Source organism: Pelobates fuscus, chromosome 2, assembly GCF_036172605.1.
Source record: "Pelobates fuscus isolate aPelFus1 chromosome 2, aPelFus1.pri, whole genome shotgun sequence".
NCBI classification, from domain to species: Eukaryota; Metazoa; Chordata; class Amphibia; order Anura; family Pelobatidae; genus Pelobates; species Pelobates fuscus.
The window spans coordinates 379,021,989-379,028,960 of record NC_086318.1 but is presented as its reverse complement, the minus strand read 5'-3'; the positions used below and the strand labels follow the sequence as shown (position 1 = coordinate 379,028,960).

At 47.0% G+C, this 6,972-nt stretch overlaps 1 protein-coding gene across 1 annotated transcript in view; it reads left to right on the top strand.

Moving 5' to 3' along the window:
- The first annotated feature begins 223 nt into the window (after nt 1-223).
- Nucleotides 224-6,972, top strand: part of XPO1 (exportin 1) — a 74,665-nt gene continuing 67,916 nt past the window's right edge. Inside the window, exon 1 of the mRNA XM_063443752.1 lies at nt 224-782. The gene's annotated coding sequence lies outside the window, so the exon portion shown is untranslated. The remainder of the gene's footprint in view (nt 783-6,972) is intronic.

Below are 6,972 nucleotides of genomic sequence, written 5' to 3'. Positions count from 1 at the left end.
GCAGTCTGGGAAAGCTCCTCAACTAGCATCATCACTGTCAACCCCGCCTTTCAACTAGCGCTTCGCGGCAAAGACCTAAAAGAAAAAAAATAACCACCACACAGAATAGAGTGGGCGGACACCTTTCCAGGGATAGGATCTTGACAGGCGTGGTCTGTGGCCAATCCCCGCTCTCATAGTGGTGGGAATGAACCAATGGGCTTGCCAGACGGGCGGAGTTGCACAGGTTTCCAAACGCTCGGCGGCGCCATGGGCTTGAGAGCTAAACGGAGATGGAATGTCCCAGTCTGAACCGGTTTTAGCCGGTTGCGAGTGTGTTGCACTAGAGCAGAAGAAGCGCCTGTTTGAGCCTCCCGACTCGCTGCGCCTCACAGCACGGGGACAGCATCTCTCACAGCCCAGCCCGAGCCACCGGGGAGCCCAGCCCTGTATGAACGTGCCCGGGCACTGCCTATAAGCCCACGGTCATTATTACTAGCCACCGGCCACAAACAGCCCTCTCCCTCCCTCTGCTGTCAGTGTGTAGCTCTCACTCTCTGTGGGTGTGTGGATATAACAGAGCCCCCGGCCTGGGCCTTCCCCCCCCCCCCTCCATCCATTCATTGCTGACTGAACCCGGCCAAGGGCGGCTGGTCTCGCTGCCATCCTGTGTATAACACACTGTGCGCGGTGCGGACACCATACAGGCCGGAGCGGGGAGCGGGCTCTGTGTGTACTGACTGCCGGTCACTGCTGCTGCTGGACTCTGTTACACCCTGAGGAGAAGGCAGCTCCAGATCTCGGTAAGGGGACTCGGTCACGCGTGGGGTGAGTGGCTCCCGGGCGCTCTGTGATTTGGGGGGTGTGCTCCATGTGGGAGCTCTGTGGTGGGGGAGGTAGATGGCCCCTGTGTGATTTAGGGGTGTGAGGGGAGGTAGGTGGCCCCTGTGTGATTTAGGGGTGTGAGGGGAGGTAGGTGGCCCCTGGGTGATTTAGGGGTGTGAGGGGAGGTAGGTGGTCCCTGGGTGATTTAGGGGTGTGAGGGGAGGTAGGTGGTCCCTGGGTGATTTAGGGGTGTGAGGGGAGGTAGGTGGTCCCTGGGTGATTTAGGGGTGTGAGGGGAGGTAGGTGGCCCCTGGGTGATTTAGGGGTGTGAGGGGAGGTAGGTGGCCCCTGGGTGATTTAGGGGTGTGAGGGGAGGTAGGTGGCCCCTGGGTGATTTAGGGGTGTGAGGGGAGGTAGGTGGCCCCTGGGTGATTTAGGGGTGTGAGGGGAGGTAGGTGGCCCCTGGGTGATTTAGGGGTGTGAGGGGAGGTAGGTGGCCCCTGGGTGATTTAGGGGTGTGAGGTGATCTGTGTCAGGGTAGGTGGGCCCATGGGTGCTGTGTGAGGGGAGGTAGGTGGTACCTGTGATTTAGGGGTGTGAGGTGATCTGTGGGGGTATAGGGGGGGGGGAGGGGGAGTTGATCCCCATGTGGGGCCCGGGGGGGGGGGGAGGGGTTGCTGCTCCCCGCCCTGGATGTCACTGCGGCCCCTTTATGCTCACAATCCACGTGTCTGGCACCACACGCGGGCTGTGTGTTGTTGTTGTGGTGCTTTGTGTGTCGTTGTGTCCTGCAGCCCACACTGCTGGGGGTGTTGGGTGAGGCCCCTGAAGGGTCCTGGGCGATTAAAAAATAAAATAAAATTAGATTTGTATTTTTTTTTTTTTTTTTTTATGTAACTGTTTTTTTGAATGAAACGTTGTAGGTGCTAGGCCTCAGGCAGTCCGGGGTGTTTCCTGGGAGGGCCGGGAGGCGGCCAGGCCGGGATCCTGGGTTCTCTCACGAGTTGTAGCTGGAGTGGAAATTTCCAGAAATGTTGTGTGTGTGGAAAGGTCCGCGAGCATCACGTGCTAGGCAGGGAGGGAGGGGCAGACAGAGGCGGCTGCTGCTGATCCTGACCCAGGCTCTGGGCCTTCACCTGCCTGGGACACCGAGCCTGCCTCTCCTCCCCGCTGCATGGCGGCTCCAGGGGGCACCGGCCCCCCCGGCAACCAGGCCATCACTGGGACTCAGGACAGCACTCCCATCCCTGCATGTAATTAAACTTTATCATCATCAGCATGACTGGTGTGTCGGTAAATAACTCCTGACTTATCACATGTCGTTTTATAAGTCACAAGCCGTTAATGCTCCCCCTATATTGATGGGGTTAATGCAGGTTAGTCACCTTGCTGGAGTGATGTGAGCAGGTAATACAGAAAGGTAGAGACATCCACAGATGTTGCAGAACTGAAGTTGCTTTTCCAGGCACAAGACTTGACATTTGTAGATCTGTGTGTCTGTAGGGCTTATAACACCCATCCTTAAACTATTGTTTTGCAACTCCATCCTCAAGCATCCCTTATGTATCCCAACTCTCTGGTAGACCCCCGCTTCAGTCCCGTTTCTGCACTAAGCACACTGTGGAAACGGCACTGACCAAATTATCCAATGATCTATTTGCTGCAAAATTTTGTGGTCACTACTCTATCCTAATTCAACTTGACCTGCCTGCGGCTTTTGACACTGTTGATCAGCAGCTTCTTCTCATCCTCTGCTATATTGATCTACAAGATATTGCTCTCTCCTGGTGCTCCTCCTACCTCTCCCAGCGCTCTTTCAGTGTTTCTTTCTCTGGCTCTGCTTCTTCTCCCCAACTCCTCTCTGTTGGTGTTAGGGATCGACCGATATTGATTTTTTAGAGCCGATACCGATATTCTGTGAACTTTCAGGCCGATAGCCGATATAATTTGCCGATATTCTGTACATTTACCATTTTGGAAAATAAAAAACTATTTCTAAAGGTAAATGCACAAAATATACATGCCACGTGTAGTGGATGCAGTGTGTTTAGACAGGGGAGCTGTGTATGTGTGTGTGTAGTGGATGCAGTGTTTGTGCAGTGTGTGTGTAGTGGATGCAGTGTGTGTTTGTATAGTGTGTGTGTGTTTGTATAGTGTGTGTGTATATAATGCAGTGTGTGTTTGTATAGTGTGTGTGTGTATATAATGCAGTGTGTGTTTGTATAGTGTGTGTGTGTATATAATGCAGTGTGTGTTTGTATAGTGTGTGTGTATATAATGCAGTGTGTGTTTGTATAGTGTGTGTGTGTGTTTGTATAGTGTGTGTATATAATGTGTGTGTGTGTTTGTATAGTGTGTGTGTATATAATGCGTGTGTGTGTTTGTATAGTGTGTGTGTATATAATGCAGTGTGTGTTTGTATAGTGTGTGTATATAATGCGTGTGTGTTTGTATAGTGTGTGTGTGTATATAATGCGTGTGTGTTTGTATAGTGTGTGTGTATATAATGCAGTGTGTGTTTGTATAGTGTGTGTTTGTATAGTGTGTGTTTGTATAGTGTGTGTTTGTATATAATGCAGTGTGTGTTTGTATAGTGTGTGTGTGTATATAATGCAGTGTGTGCTTGTATAGTGTGTGTGTATATAATGCAGTGTGTGCTTGTATAGTGTGTGTGTATATAATGCAGTGTGTGCTTGTATAGTGTGTGTATATAATGCAGTGTGTGCTTGTATAGTGTGTGTATATAATGCAGTGTGTGCTTGTATAGTGTGTGTATATAATGCAGTGTGTGCTTGTATAGTGTGTGTATATAATGCAGTGTGTGCTTGTATAGTGTGTGTATATAATGCAGTGTGTGCTTGTATAGTGTGTGTATATAATGCAGTGTGTGCTTGTATAGTGTGTGTATATAATGCAGTGTGTGCTTGTATAGTGTGTGTATATAATGCAGTGTGTGCTTGTATAGTGTGTGTATATAATGCAGTGTGTGCTTGTATAGTGTGTGTATATAATGCAGTGTGTGCTTGTATAGTGTGTGTGTGTATATAATGCAGTGTGTGCTTGTATAGTGTGTGTGTATATAATGCAGTGTGTGCTTGTATAGTGTGTGTGTATATAATGCAGTGTGTGCTTGTATAGTGTGTGTGTATATAATGCAGTGTGTGCTTGTATAGTGTGTGTGTATATAATGCAGTGTGTGCTTGTATAGTGTGTGTATATAATGCAGTGTGTGCTTGTATAGTGTGTGTATATAATGCAGTGTGTGCTTGTATAGTGTGTGTATATAATGCAGTGTGTGCTTGTATAGTGTGTGTATATAATGCAGTGTGTGCTTGTATAGTGTGTGTATATAATGCAGTGTGTGTTTGTATAGTGTGTGTGTGTATATAATGCAGTGTGTGTTTGTATAGTGTGTGTGTGTGTGTGTGTATAGTGTGTGTGTGTGTGTGTATATAATGCAGTGTGTGTTTGTATAGTGTGTGTGTGTGTGTATATAATGCAGTGTGTGTTTGTATAGTGTGTGTGTGTGTGTGTGTATATAATGCAGTGTGTGTTTGTATAGTGTGTGTGTGTGTGTGTGTGTATATAATGCAGTGTGTGTTTGTATAGTGTGTGTGTGTGTGTGTGTGTATAATGCAGTGTGTGTTTGTATAGTGTGTGTATGTGTAGTGTGCATTATATATACACACACACTATACAAACACACTGAATTATATACACAGTGTGTTTGTTTAGTGTATGTGTATAATAATAGTGTGTGTGTGAGGGGGCATTTTTTATTTAAAAAAAAATGTTTTATATTTAATTATTATAATTTATTTTTAGTTGTCCCCCCTCCCTGCTTGTTGCCTTGCCAGGGAGGGGGAATATGTTAATCCCTGGTGGTCCAGTGGCATTGGCTTAGCTGGGCGAGGGGAGGGGAGGGGAGGGAAGTGGGGTGGGCAGCAAGCGTTTACTCACCTCCCAGCAGCTCCTCCAGCTCCACAGTGTAAATCTTGCGAGACCCGCGGCCGTCAGAGCTGGCCGCGGGTCTCGCGAGATTTACACTGGGGACCTGGAGGAGCTGCTGGGAGGTGAGTAAACGCTTGCTGCTCGCCCCCCCAGGACCGCTGGTCTTGTAATGAGCCTGGCAGTCCTGGGAGGTATTATCGGCAATATCGGTATCCCTATTGGCCGATACCGATATTGCAGAAAATACAGAATATCGGCCGATTATATCGGTAAAACCGATAATCGGTCGATCCCTAGTTGGTGTCCCTCAAGGTTTCAGTCCTTGGTCCCCTACTGTTGTCTGTCTATACTGCCTCCCTTGCTAAACTCATTTGCTCCTTTGGCTTCCAATATAATTTCTATGTGGATGACACACAAATCTATCTGTCCTCTCCTGATCTCTCCTCGTCCCTCTTGACTAGTGTTTCTGACTGCCTCTATTTCTAACTGGATGGCTGCCCACTTCCTTAAACTAAACTTGACCAAAACTTTCCTCCCTCAAGCGTTGCTACTCCTGTGTCTCCCTCCCTCCAAGTCAACAGTGCTGCCATCAGCTCCACCACGCAGGCTCGCTGCCGAGGTGTTCTCTTTGACTCTCTCCTTCACGCCTCATGTTCAGTCTATCACCAAATCCTGGTGCTTCCATCTCAAAAACATTGAGCGCATCCAACCCTACTTAACGCCAGATGCGTCTAAGGTGCTGGTCCATTCCATTGTCCTTTCTCGCCTTGACTACTGTAATCCGCTTCTGAGTGATCTTACGTGCTACCAACTTGCGCCGTTACAGTCCATAATGAACGTGGCGGCAAGGCTCATCTTCCTGTCCTTCCACACCTCCCCCTTCTGTGAGACCCTACATTGGCTCCATGTAAGATATAGGGCTCAATTTAAAATTATTTTTTCCAAATCTCTACATAATGCTGCTCCCACCTATCTATCCTCTATATAGGCCCTTGCGCTCTGCTGAAGACTTGCGTCTATCTTCTGTCCGTACTCCCACCTCTGATGCTTGCCTTCAAGACTTTTTGAGGGCTGTGCCGTTCCTTTGGAACTCGCTTCCCTCCTCCGTTAGATGCTCACCCAGTCTCCATTCCTTCAAAAAATCATTAAAAACCCACTTCTTCATAAAAGCGTATCAATTAAACTGTTAATAGCTCCCGGCTGATTCCTGTCTTGCAACTGTCATTAGTCTAATACTATCATTACCTTTTTGTGTCACTGTACCCCAATCCCTCCCTCTAGCATGCAAGCTCATTGAGTAGGGCCCTCAACCGCTCTGTTCCTATGTCCAACTTGTCTGGTTACAACTACATGTTTGTCCACTGTAAAGCGCTGCAGAATTTGTTGGCGCTATATAAATAATGTAGCTATGTGTGCATCTATATAGAAGTTTCCACTAGTTAATGCCCTTCCTGCTGGAGTGTTGGGAGATCTAGCATAGGATTAAGATTTCTGTTTTAAAATCAGTTGAATACCAGCTTGCTTGGCTGGTAACGTGTAGAGTTATGACCTCTGTGTATGTGAATATGTGCACATGCTATAAGAAAACAGTATGTATGTGTATTTCTTCTTTCAAGGAATGTTAACACTATGATATTGAACAAGTCTAGTTGATTGCAAGGTGTGTATTGGTGAAGAACACACTGTAGTGGTTATGGCGCTTGGTGTGTACCTTTTAAACATAATTGTTTTTTCTCAGCAGCCTGATCGGTCCATGTATGATGAGATGGCCCTGCTTGATAATCCCTGATTCAATGCTTCTCATGGCGAGGGGGCATCACAATCCACCAGTTTATCCTTTCTATTCTAAAAGTACTGAATCCAATACTTATCTGTGAGAAGCATTAGCTGTATCTTACCTTGTCGTGCTGAATGTGAAGACATTAAAAAATTGAAGGTGGAATCGCCTTGATCTGATCTGACAGCCACTGCGTGTTACATGCCAGATATAAACATAATATTGTGTAAATGCCCTAAAATTCGAATATTTTCAGGAAAGGGTCAAGATACTCGCACAGTAATATGTAGTTGTTTTTCTACTTGGTGCCCCTTTTATAAACACTTAAAAGAAAACTGAGCATAAAATCAAGCTTCATTATCAATATTTTATTTAGTGGTATCATTTCTAGAGAAGTGACAGTCCTCCTTTGACATGTGAAGGTGTGCCTCATCATAACC